Source organism: Macrobrachium rosenbergii, chromosome 50 (genome assembly GCF_040412425.1).
Source record: "Macrobrachium rosenbergii isolate ZJJX-2024 chromosome 50, ASM4041242v1, whole genome shotgun sequence".
Lineage (NCBI taxonomy): Eukaryota > Metazoa > Arthropoda > Malacostraca > Decapoda > Palaemonidae > Macrobrachium > Macrobrachium rosenbergii.
Window position 1 is genome coordinate 33,569,579 of NC_089790.1, and position 14,411 is coordinate 33,583,989.

The 14,411-nt window shown below is 34.0% G+C and overlaps 1 protein-coding gene and 1 long non-coding RNA gene across 5 annotated transcripts in view; one reads left to right on the forward strand and one right to left on the reverse strand.

Moving 5' to 3' along the window:
- LOC136832823 (uncharacterized) overlaps nt 1–14,411 on the forward strand; it is a 422,550-nt gene that overhangs the window by 262,041 nt on the left and 146,098 nt on the right. The window lies entirely within an intron of this gene.
- LOC136832822 (lachesin-like) overlaps nt 1–14,411 on the reverse strand; it is a 624,154-nt gene that overhangs the window by 211,141 nt on the left and 398,602 nt on the right. The window lies entirely within an intron of this gene.

Below are 14,411 nucleotides of genomic sequence, written 5' to 3' on the forward strand. Positions count from 1 at the left end.
TAATCCTCCCCCCCTCCCCCCACCCACCTTTGCGGCTGGCGGTACTGAGACTCCAATTGAGATACAGATTGATAATATTGGTTGAGCAGACCACCGGGGTGGGAAACGATTTGTGACGTGTACAGTGTGCTTGTGAGTTTACATAATACTTTAGTAACACACACACACACACACACATATATATATATATATATATATATATATATATATATATATATATATATATGTGTGTGTGTGTGTGTGTGTGTGTGTGTGTGTATGTGCATATATGTAGGTATGTATGTATATATGCAGGCAACCACAGGTGAGGTGAAAATTAAAGACCATATTATACCAAGCGCTTTCGGGATTTACACTTCGTGATACAAAGTAAAATAAATAGAGACATAGAATGGAAACTTCATAAAACAAACATCAAAGCCATCAACAAGCAAAACTTCATTACTATATACTAATATATATTTTAGTCACTACCATATAATAACTTATACTTTAAAAATGCTTAAGAACTCAAATTGCGGTTAGTAGAACAAACAGTCGCCGGGAGGTGGCATCGTACTGCCTTACAAATTTATGATATTTCTTTTAACAACATTTTTACAAAAAAATGAACTGCAAAACATTGTTGTTTATGACGGTAATCCAGTTATTTACCAGTTTGACCTGGATTTTTACCACTCCATCCTGCAAAGAAATTTTGAACTGTCCCCGAATTCATGAAAACAATATTTATAATTAAAGTTTTAATTAATTTTTGAATAAAAAGAAAAATTTACATTATATGATAGTGTTAAAGTATTTTCTCTCATGAAAGGTTCCTTATCTTATTGGAATAGAAAATGTTTCTTTCTGCAAAGATTTGTTCAATACTTTGGATATTTTAATATAATTCCTGCGTCATAAATTTTACACAATTCTGTGTGGTTATAGGAACAGACTTTTGGTAGGTTTCCTGTAAACATCAAACGCCAAGCTTCTATCCTTTCTATGACCTAAAACATCTGACATCGGTAACACAATTATTTTCCTCTTCAAATGATTTAACTTGTCTAAAAAGCTGTTCAAAATCTCAGATATGGGCCAAACACAGAATATGTCATCAACATATCACCCTTTAATGATTGCTTGTTCTACTAACTGCAGTTTGAGTTCTTGAGTATTTTTAAAGTATTCTTACTTATTATATGGCAATGGCAATAATTTATTCTGTAAACCACTGCTTATATAAAAGGAATCGTTTTGCTTGCGGTTGGCTTTGGTCTTTGTTTTATAAAGTTTCAGTTTTATGTCTCTATTTATCTATTTTATTTTGTGCCTAAGAAGTGTACGTAATACACGAAAGCACTTGGTACCTGGTCTTTTAATTTTCACCATCCCTGTGGTTAATTGTCACGTGCAGTTTAGTGACTTACTGCTGTTATGTATGTGTGCATATTATATATATATATATATATATATATATATATATATATATATATATATATATATATATATATATATATATATATATATATATATATATATATATATACTGTGTATACAATGTGTGTTTTCTTTCCGAATAAACGATGGGATTCAAGGTGCTAGTTTCCTGTTATTCACCTGTATTTTAGGAGGTTGCCTATCGCATGCACTTGCTTTGAACCACCAGACAGGAGCTTTGGTCAATAAAGTCAGGGTGGGTTTTAAGGGACCGGGCAAAAGTCGTTCCAGTGTGAATATATATATATATATATATATATATATATATATATATATATATATATATATATATATATATATATATATATATATATATATATGACAATTACATTTTGGTTCAGAATTGAAATTTATCTAAGATATGTGACTAAATGTTCCGTAGTAGTAGTAGGTGTCTTAATCCTATAGTAACCGTAAGCTTTAACAGTGATAAGTGAGCGTAACTTACTACTAAATTGACAATAACAGTGAATTTTCCTGAAAGGTAGAAAAACTTGTTTTAAGAGGACTGAGCTAAACTTTACTTTTATTGGTGCAAAATGCTTCGGAGAAGAGGAAGATACTTTATTGATTATGAATGCTGGCTTGAAGATATGATAGTTGTTTCCAGCGAAAATCGCGGTGTAAGAATAAGAGAAGTTGAAAGTAGAGCAATGCTGGGGAAAATGGTCGAGAACAAAAGTTTATTCAATGACAATTAGTTCTGAATGAAATAAATTCCAGAGGAAAGAGAAAGTTTCAGGAAAGTCAGGCAGACTGTGACTGGCAATGGCTAGGTTCGCATTACGTTACAGAAGAGAATTTATTCTGTAAATAGATATTACACTTCATAATGAATAGTAGAGGAGATATCCAGTCATAGGGATACACACACACACACACACACACACACACACACACACATATATATATATATATATATATATATATATATATATATATATATATACCATATATATGTGTATATATATATATATATATATATATATATATATATATATATATATATATATATATATATATACTTATATATATACATATATATATATATATATATATATATATATATATATATATATATATATATATATATATATATATATATATATATATATATATATATATATATATATATATATATATACTGTATACTAGCTGACCAATCTGGCACTGCCCAGGATAAGTCTGAATGACAACCGATAAAGTCTCTCTCTCTCTCTCTCTCTCTCTCTCTCTCTCTCTCTCTCTCTCTCTCTCTCTCTCTCTTCCCTAACACCGACTCTGTCTCACTTCCTCTCCCTGTCACTCTCTCCCTTTCTTTCTCTAAAACCTCTCTGTCTCTTTCCCTCTTTATTCTCCTAACACCCTCTCTCTCTCTCTCTCTCTCTCTCTCTCTCTCTCTCTCTCTCTCTCTCTCTCTCTCTCTCTTCCCAACCCGCTCCCCTTTGATGCCATTGATATCTTACCCCCACAGTATTCTTTTCCAGATAGGATGTCATAATATGTATACCGAAATTAGGTATGATAAATTCCTAAAGTTACTAAGTCTTCGGGCATAACCAGCCCCTTTTCGGGGAAGGCCTTCCACCCCAACCCCCTTTGGTGCCCTTTGGTGCTAGTGAGTCTTACCCTCAAAGTATTCTTTCCTAAATATTAGGTCATATGTATACCAAGTTTGATTGAAATTGCTCGATGCGTGTATATGTGTATATATATATATATATATATATATATATATATATATATATATATATATATATATATATATATATATCCATATATCAGAGAGAGAGAGAGAGAGAGAGAGAGAGAGAGAGAGAGAGAAGGAAGAAAGACGGGGAAAGAGTCTCCGGGAGAAAGGGTGAGTGTGGGGGCTTGGAATTTTGTACATGTAAATTCGTTTGATTACGTTCGCAAGCGTAATTATTTGTGCTAATGTATGTGTGTGCGCGTTTGTTTGCATTCACATTTATGTGCATTTATTCGTTACGTTGTCTTTGATTATTAACACTTCATTTTGATGGCGATAACCCGCCCCGTGTGTTGGAGAGACCTCGTTTGAAGAAATGAATAATTGATGGCGCGTTTGAAAGGCCAAATGAACCCTTTTGGGGTTGACCTAGATGACGGTTGACGACAGGGAAACGTCCATAAAGAGAAAAATTGATATCTCCATTGATGTTGGGGTTTTTCTATTTCAGCGCAGAGGTATCTGGTTCGCTCTCTGCCGCTGCAAAAATGCTGTCGCCGCTTCATTTCATACTTTCCGGTTTCCGTATTTTATCTTGTAGGTGGCTCTGTGAGATGGAGACTTCAAATTATGTGAGGCCTTTATGGTTAGTCGTGTACAAACACACACACACACATGCATACACACACACATATGTACTGTGTATGTACTGTATATATATATATATATATATATATATATATATATATATATATATATATATATATATATATATATATATATATATATATATATATATATTGTATGTGAGAGAGAGAGAGAGAGAGAGAGAGAGAGAGAGAGGTAAAAAGGTGTACGTGGCAATTACAAATGCATATGTATTTGATGAAAGATGCCAGTAGGTTTTATATATATATATGCATACATATATATGTATTTGTATATATATGTATATTAACATATATATATACATATATATATATATATATATATATATATTATAATATATATATATATATATATATATATATATATACATATATATATATATATATATATATATATATATATATATATATATATATATATATATATATAATATAATAGTAGATAATAAATAGTATTTATTTATCTTCTAAAAGCCATTCCGAAATTCAGAACCATTTGCATAACAAGAACGATTGAAGAGCTGCATTTAGAGAATGATAGTTACAATATTATTAAAATAGTAAGAATAACCATAATTGTAAAAATACATGAAGCAAACATCAAAAGTTAGCGATTTGTTAACATAACGTTATTGAGTAATGTTCATATTTACATTAAGGCAGACCGGAAACGTGCTCTAACATTATTTGGTAATAGAAGTAATAGTGATTATAGTGATTGCCACACTTTTAATATTTATAACATTGGTGGTAATAAGAACAACAAAGGACAAATGACATAGAGGGAACATGATGAAAAAAGAAAGATATAGTGGTGTAATCATAGGAGGAACAAAAAAAAAAAAAAAAAATTAGGGCTGAAATATGCCTCTCATCTGCCGACCATCAATGAAAATATAAGAATGCGAACAGTATGGTTAAACAAAATAAATAAAAAAAACTGTGGTAATGATAAATAGACTACGATAACCATAGAAAATGTGGAGAGAAAAAAAAATAATGAGCACATTTGAAGTAATTCAGTATATGAAAGGAAAAGAACAGAAGCAAACTTTTCATGAAGAAACATAAAATTTTCTTATTTTCTATCATTTTGATCTACATCGGTTCAGTGTTCAAGCTGGGCCAGATTAGCGGATTGCTGTGATTTCTTAGTGTGATGATCAGACGGGATTTCCAAATTATCTTGGTGTTTTCTTTATGAAAATAAGACGTGTGGGTAATGGTTAATTTGTATTAACATAATTCTTTATTTAGAATTTGGAGAAGAAATAGAAAAACTTTCTGCATACGTGTAATGAAGGTAACAAAATGAAGAGCAAAGAAGTTTCATTTTGATAGTTTAGTCTTCAAAAGTGAACGAACGAGTGAAAGGACTGTTGAAAATTTATGTCTTAGGTTTAAGCTAAAGTTTCGAAGACAGTGGATTTTTTGTCAAAATATAAATCATCAAGGGTTGATTGTAAGATGAAAATATATCACAGATAATAAACAGAAGATTGAAAATCAATTACAAGGAAGGTTGCTTGGAAATTATCAAGATTTACAGGAAGTGAGAATAGCGTTCGTGGAAATTGTTAAGTCTGTGATGTTCCCTGACTCTGAGTTTTTAAAGAATACTGTAATGCCTTAGAAGAAACTTTTGGGGAGCCTTATGTAACTTGTGTGTGTGTGTCTGCGCGCACTCGTATGCGTGCGTCTGTACTCGGTAGTGAAATCCTGGGTTCATGGAGTGAGCATTTGTACATTTGGAAGATTTGGCAAGAGGCAGAACTGAATGTTGCAAGAACTTGGCGGGGGCTTTATGTAAGTTTTAAGCGTTGAAGCAAGTTACCTTTGAGGTCTTGAGGAGGGCAATTAAGAGAATAAAGACTGGAAAGACATCAAGAGTTGGTTTTACGATCGAGACGTACCAGTCCAGTGGCGAAAATGTGAATTAGTGGCTGACTGGGGTGTGTGAGCTATATCTGGATGAGGGAAAGACTCCATACTAATGGCTGAGAGGAATAATTGTATAAGAGTTATAAGTGGTACGGGAGGCTGTAAGAAGTAGAAGGTTGGATAGTGTAAGAACAACGGGGGTATAGTCAACTAAGAGTCTTTGAGCCATTTTTTTTTAAAAGGGAAGACGCTTGGAGTTTCTATAGAAGGCAAGGTTTGTAATATATGAAAGAATAGTTGTGCCAACTCTGTTTTATGGAACTGAAGTGTAAGATGTAAACCAGTGGAGAAAAGCCTATGGCCTACAGGTCAAAATGTTGCAAAAGTAATAAAGTTTAGGAATTAGATTTCATGCAAAATAAAGTAAATAGCGATTTCTGGCGGCATTAATACTAGCAGGAGAGACTAGGAATGACTGATATACCTTCTTGAACAGTGGAACTGAGGGACAGGAGGAAAAGTTTTTTTGGAAAAAAAGAATTACATACTAACCTCTGGTGCATAAACCACGTCCTCTGCAGGAAAAATTAAAGATAAAGGTTTTATGTTAGCCTGGATAGTGTTGTATGGAAGGAATTTGTGGCAAAGGCAGAAATTAAGAGAAGTAAAAATTAAATACTTTTGTAAAAATGATAAGCCGAGAGATAAAAAAAATATGTAAATACAACTCAAAGGATATGATAAAACACCGAGTAATTGTATTGGATTCATAACCATAAGAGCCAAGAATATTGAATAATTTATTCCACAGTGCAACAAGAGGTTCGAAGTTATAGTAAGCAAAGACCCAACCTTTAAAGCATTAACGCTGGAAGAGGTTAGAATAAGAGATTTAAAAGTGTTTTGAGGGGATCAAAAAGCAGCCAGGTTCCGGAGTGAAGGTTGGGGAGGGGGAGGTGGGAGGGCTTAGAGTAAGTTACACGCCTGTAATAGTCGAAGACGTAATAATTGTTCGGTTTACGCTCGTAAGTGTATTAATTTGAAACGATTAATCGAAAAAGATGACAATTCTCTTATGAGGAATAAACCTATGAACTATATAATATATATATATATATATATATATATATATATATATATATATATATATATATATATATATATATATATATATATATATATATTATATATATATATATATATATATATATATATATATATATATATATATATATATATATATATATATATATATATATATATATATATATATATATATATATATATATATATATATATATATATATATATATATAGAGAGAGAGAGAGAGAGAGAGAGAGAGAGAGAGAGAGAGAGAGAGAGAGAGAGATAATGATGATAATGACCAAGATTTCATTGTACAATTTGCGCTCGTAAATATTTAATATCAAACAGTTAGCTAAAAATTATAATTGTCATATCAGGAATAAAGCTAAAATAGAGAGAGAGAGAGAGAGAGAGAGAGAGAGAGAGAGAGAGAGAGAGAGAGAGAGAGAGAGAATAATGATGATAATGACCAAGATTTCATTATACAATTTGCGCTCGTTAATATTTAATATCAAACATTTAGTTAAAAATGATAATTCTCATATCAGGAATAAAGCTAAAAGAGAGAGAGAGAGAGAGAGAGAGAGAGAGAGAGAGAGAGAGAGAGAGAGAGAGAGAGAGAGAGAATGACCAGGTACATAAAATTCCATAAATCGGCATATGCTATAATGCTATTACTCACACAGGCGTTCATCAGATATCACCAGGTACAAAGATTTCTCGCTGGAATAATTGAATAGGTATGAATTACGAGTATGTCTTCATTACAGGAGAACGCCGAACCCCTTGGAGAGAGAGAGAGAGAGAGAGAGAGAGAGAGTCTTGATATCATAAGAAAAGGATTTTTGAATTATTACATGCAATCATGAAGGAATTAATTTTCCAATCACATTATGTGATTTCTAAGTTACAGCGCACACATATCTGAGAGAGAGAGAGAGAGAGAGAGAGAGAGAGAGAGAGAGAGAGAGAGAGAGAGTGAGGGAATCTTCCTGCATAAGGAACAGTCATTTGAATTATTACATGTGATATGATTGAATTTATTTTTCGGTAACTATAAATTTCAAGTTCATCGCATACAAAATTGAGAGAGAGAGAGAGAGAGAGAGAGAGAGAGAGAGAGAGAGAGAGAGAGAGAGAGAGAGAGAGAATATTGGTAAAAAGTGGTTATTTGAATTATATGTAATTATAGAAGAATGAGAGAGAGAGAGAGAGAGAATATTGGTGAAAATGGTTATTTGAATTATTATATGTAATTATATGAGAGAGAGAGAGAGAGAGAGAGAGAGAGAGAGAGAGAGAGAGAGAGAGAGAGAGAGAGAGAGTTATCATTTCACAACTAATGTGAAAAACATGAAATATACTTCCGGAAAGTAAACTGAAGGAAATTTAATGTGGCCAGATCAGCTACAAAATAGTAACGCAAGACTGTAGTAGGTGCTACAAAAGGGAATTCATTGAAAATAAAAGAGCTTAGAACAAAGATCAAATGGTTTTCATATGAAAATAAAGCTAGTCATGAAGAACTTGGAATACTATAAACCAGTGGTTCTCAATCTTTTTTGGCCCATGCACCCTTTCTCCATATGTCAGAATGTTGTTCTCCTCCCCCCACCCCTTTCCAATTTTGTTTGCCTCAAAAGGTGCATTCCAAATAATATGCAACAAAATACCAACAGAGACATACAAGCCAGAGGAGAGAAAGCCCAGCGTGACCTCTCAGTAGTGCGGACTGATGCAAACTGCGTTTTGTGTGGTCCTAGACCCAGTTTGAGCCTGCCAATATGTGGTTACAATTCCCCTCCTGAAACCCTGAAATTCCCTCCTAGGGGGGAATTCCCTACTGGTTGAGAACCTCTGCTGTAAACCTTTCTTATTGCTCCCCAAGTAGACTTCATCGCGTAACTCAGAATGGGAGACGAAGGAGCGAAAGCGAAAAGAAAACGACAGTGAAACATATTGCAGATTCTGTCGGAAAGTTTTTGGGTGAAAGGAAAATGTGTTTCCATGCACCAAATCACCGAAGCATTACATTTCGTGAGTTTCGAATCACGTCGTACCATGGGAAATACCAAGGAAATACATTAACTACTTTGTTGCAGTGTTGCGATCGTCGCATGACTTTTAGTCCTGTTTTGCTTTCTCTGCGACTTTCCCAGAAAAGAAATATTGTCAATAATTTCAGGCTTTTGGATGTGCGGTGCACACCCGCGGAAAGCATGAATAAAATATTAGGAATAACAACAATAAAAGGCTCTGCGGTACATAATAAGCCTTTGTAAGTAGTGGCTTAAGTGCTTTCCTTGAAAAAGAACGCATATAAAGTCTGTATTCTTCCATTGTTGTACTGCAGTAACTCAAGTTTTTACTGACTTAACTTATACTAAAATAATGATAATTCTCACTAATTATTCCAATTAATTATCTATGTCGGAATTTGACGTGTCATCACGTTCGTTACTAATTACTCCAAGTCTTAACATCTTGAGATGAAAAGAAAAGATACTGCAAGCAATTTGTCGCAACATTCTACCTGTCATTTTGATTTACACTTTTTTTTTCTGGCATAAACGTCAGCGATGCAGAAACACCTGATGACATCCTAATTAGGCCAGCCCGGTAAATGACAGCTCAGGCTCAAGTGCCTGTGGCCCAAATCATTTGGTCTCGTGACATTTTCACGCTCCGGAGACAAACTGGCATGATTTGGGGAACAATTTAGTCGTCAACATTCAACCCACAGGAGGTGAGCAGTGTTTTGTCTGTCTATCTTTCTTATATCCCTGTCAGATAGGACATATGCAAAACTTCGAGTTTTTAAAACGGAAGAAAAACGCATTGTGTTATATTAGATACCAACTAGTTATAAAGTCAGGATTTATACCTGAACATGCAGATACACCATGCTGTTGTGGGAAATCAATGAAGATCAAAACACTGGAGCGAGCGCGCGCAGGCATAAATTGCAGTGCAAATGAGGCAACTAGGATTTCATGGTCAAGATTTTCAAGTCTTTTAAGTGTTTCTTTTGTTCGAATATCAAAGTTTGGGGTGGGCCGTTAATGTGGCCAGTATGTATGTTTCAGTGTATTTTTCTCTAATTATAGCAAATTTTGAAGGAGATCATGTAAACATATCATTCTGGTGTATTCCAAAAGCTTCTGTAGTTTTGTTAAATAAATAATGTAACACCGTGAGCAAATATGAATACTGGAAAGAATTGTTTTTGGCTTGGAGTGCAGCTAACTATTCAATCGCATTCTGAAGACGTGGTTGCTGTTAAAAAATATAAGTGATGACGAGAAAAAAGATGCTGTAGCTGATATTAGTGGTGTCATTCACATCAGTGACAATAACGATAATGATAACAATTTTGTTATTTGAAATATTAACTTGATAAAACCTGGAACATTAATTATATTATCAGGTGGAATAATAATGCCTAGAATGCGGCCTTGGGGTCTTTATTCCCTCCATTTCCTACTCAGGTGGGACCTCGTCATGTGTGGTGCCATGGGTGCGTTGTGGAGGTCATCGGTGTCTGGCAGATGTCAGACACATGGGTGATGTTTGAATATTAAGGGCGCTCTTTTGCTTGACGCAGGACACGGCTTCAGTTATTAAGCACTGAAGAAGAATAGTACGGTGAATCATTTCGGTACTTTGGAAGAGAACGTTTGTTGTCTTTTCCTTTTTAGTTTTCTGTAAAAGAAAGTTATTGAGATGGCTATTTGTCTGTCCGTCCGCACTTTTTCTGTCCGCCCTTGGATCTTAAAAACTACTGAGGCCAGGGGGCTACAAATTGGTGTGTTGATCACCCACCCTCCAATCATCAAACATAATAAATTGCAACCCTCTAGCCTCAGTAGTTTTCATTTTATTTAAGGTTAAAGTTAGCCATGATCTTGGGTCTGGCAGCGCTGTAGGTGCCAAAAACACAGGCCACCACCGGGCCGTGGCTGAAAGTTTCATGTGCAGTGGCTGAGAGTTTCATTGGCCGTGGCTGAGAGTTTCATATAGCATTATACGCTGTACAGAAGACTCGATTGCGCCGAAGATACTTCGGCGCATTTTTTACTCTTTTTTTTTTTTTCTGTCTGTTTATGATTCTTATAAAGCTTCCTGGTCAAGATAATAATGGAGTCAGTGCCTGAGGGTGGTTGATTTATGATTTAAAAAGATCTTTCTTGTGTAGATTTTTGAAGCATTTTATCACAAATACATTAAGGCTTTTGTGTACTGTATTTATCAGAGCATGATTGTGCTTTGCATACCACCATTGTAATTATTAATGAGGAATTTGTGTGTCTCTTGCGATTGAGTAAAATAACGTTCACTGTTATGAAAATGTGTATGAAACAAAAAGAAAATTGAAACAAATTTAACTTGACGTGTCTTTTTCTCCTATTGTTATTGCTATCAAATTTTTATGCTTCGACCGGTACTGCTATCATATTTTCTATTGCTAACTTTGTTATTTTGACTACCCTTGTAATAAAGATAAATCTTTTCTGTTTGTACTGCCTACATGTAAGGTTAGCATTGTTCTTGACGAATCACGCGACCAGAATTTTAAAAGAGTTATTCTATAATCATGTCCTTTAAAAAGGCGTAATCTTTTTTTTTCTCAGCATATGCCATGTGAGTGACGGTTAAAATGCCTCCATATATATTTTGGTTCCGATGAAGTTTCTCGGCAAATTCAACGAAAACTATATTCAGCAAAATCAACTGATAAACAATGCAGTGATTTGTCAACTTCCCCTATTGTAGTTTTGACTGATCAAAGGAAGATATTTAAAATAAGAAAATCTGGACCATGCGTTCCATAAATTAGTTTAATGGTAATCAGAGAAGAAAGAAACTCGTGATAAATGTTTAAACGTCGTAAAGGAGTGTTTGAAGGTTAAAGATGGAAAAAGAAAAGGTAGAAAAGTACCATTACCTTGACATTACCTTCGTTTGAATTCCGCTCTTCTAACAGCTCTCACCTGTAAAAAGACATGGTATATTAAATGTATGTTTTTTCATAGGGTTAACGTTATTTTAGAGTTTCACGTCAGTTTTATGCGATATTTCAAAGAAGTTGGGAGTTTTTAGCAGCCAAAAATTCTCTAGTAAAGAAAGTATCTACATGGTATACGGAGAATTCTCTCACCAACAACCCTTTTCCTTAAAACAATTCAAGCTCCTCTGCTTATCAAAAACCTTTAAGCCCTCTGTTTGTACTAAGTGATATAGTGTCCTCTTATACACATGATTGTGTCAGTGTTCACTATATATGTATGTATATATATGTATATATGTATAGTGTCCTCTTACACATGTTGTGTTAATGTTCACTTCATATATATATATATATATATATATATATATATATATATATATATATATATATATATATATATATATATATATATATATATATATATATATATATATATATATATATATGTATGTATGAATAAAGGCAAACGTTCTGTACCAGGCGCTTTCACGCGTCGTCGGGGCACAAAAATTGTCCCGACGATGCGTGAATTAACGTGAAAGCGTTTAGTACTGAACTTCTGCCGGATATTTTCGTGTTGTATTTACTTATAATAAAATGACATGCAACTTGTGATTTTTTGAGCAATGCGTGCATATATATATATATATATATATATATATATATATATATATATATATATATATATATATATATATATATATATATATATATATATATATATATATATATATATATATATATATATATATATATATATATATATATATATACGCGTCTAGGAAGCGAAACCGGGATGGTGGTAAAAAAACTTGCCAGTAGAGAAAACGAAAAAGGTCAGAGGAGTGACCTTCCAGTATTTATACCAGTTCATTTAGGGGAAAAAGCAACCTGATGGGTGTTAGGTAGTTATAGATGGGCAGAGAAACTACTTTGATTTGAGAGAAGATTTAAGGGCATGACCCTGATAAAAAAAAAAAAAAAAATTGCGTGTGATTCAATCTTATTGAGAAGGGAGACACCAAATCTGAAAGCAGTATCCTAGACTGGAATGAGAAAGGCCATCGTTGAACTTTAATGACCAGTAGGCAGAAATGAATTTGACATTCAAACAAAATGCATGATTTTTTTAAAAGCAAATTTGATCATTTGTTCTATGTAATTCTACAAAGACAACTTTGAGGTTATCTGATATTTGAGGTTGTTGCTGAAAAGAAGCTCAATTACATTATTCAAGAAGGGATTCGAAAACTTGAATAGAAAACCGGTCCGAGACATGGGTGGTAATTAAAGTTTGATAATGATTATTCTGACTAATTTTGGAATCCTCCTTCTGATATGATTACAAGATCATAGTTGATAGGTAAAGATTTGGCGCAAATAGCAGAGGGCAGCAATATATTGAAGGGAGGAAGGAATATGGAATGTTGAATCATCGGCATAAACCTAAATTATAGTTACAGCGAAAGCTTAGTAATAGAGTGCCTGTTCCAACGAGTGGCATATCTGCAGAATGCAGTAACTACAGGGCAATTTCTATTCTCCCTGTGCTCTCCGGAGTTGTAGAAACACTTATTTTTAAACCACTATACGGTATAAATATGTGGAATCTAAAAGAATGTTAACTGATAGTCAGTATGCATATAGGAAGCAGCTAGGTACCTGCGATGCTCTTCTTGATTTGACATGCCAATTTGCAAGAGAATCTTGGTAAAGGTCTTGTGTGTAGAGTAATTCATATAGGTTTTAGTGCTGCTTTTGATTTAGTAAATCACAAGGTACTTATTTACAGAATCTTGAAGTGTGTGGATATGTTTTAGGTTTACTTCAAGATATCCTTAAAGGTAGGCAGACGCGAGTTGCTGTTGATGGGATCTTAAGTTAACAAGACCTATTGTGTCTGGAGTTCCACAGGGTAGTGTTCTTGGTCCACTGTTATTTTTAGTGCATACAGGTGATATGATTGTTGGCCTGAAAAACAAGATTGTTCTGTATGCCGGTGATGCAGCACTTTTGGGTTTAGTAAAGTCTCCGCGTATTAGAAATGAAGCAGCCCTTAGTCTCAGTCGTGACATGGAGCGGAGTAGTGAGTAGTGTAATCGGTGCGGTATGAGGCTGAACTCCAGTCAAACGAAAAAAGCTATTGATTAGTAGATCTCGTACAGATTTTCCACCCCACCCTCCCCTTCAGGTGGATGGGACTCTTCTGAATGAATCTGAAGCTCTAGCTATTCTAGGTGCAACTTGTGACTCACATCTTACTTTGAGAAACACGTAATGAAAGTGTCAGCAATGGTGCACGAAAGTTTTGTATTGTACTTAAGTCCTTATATATTTATAACAGTAATAAAATCAGTGCAACCTGTTTTAAGTCATTTTTCCTTCCTATACTAGAACACTGTTCTGTGTGTGGATGTCTGCTTCTGCCAGAGATCTATCTCTTATACATAGATAGAGTGGTACGTGGTGGTAGATTTCTGTGACCTAATAGTAACAGTTATGACTTGGACCATCGGCGGATGGTCTGTTGTTTGTCAGTTTTTTTTAATTTGTATTTTAACAGAGATCTTTCACATTCACAATTAATCCCTGATC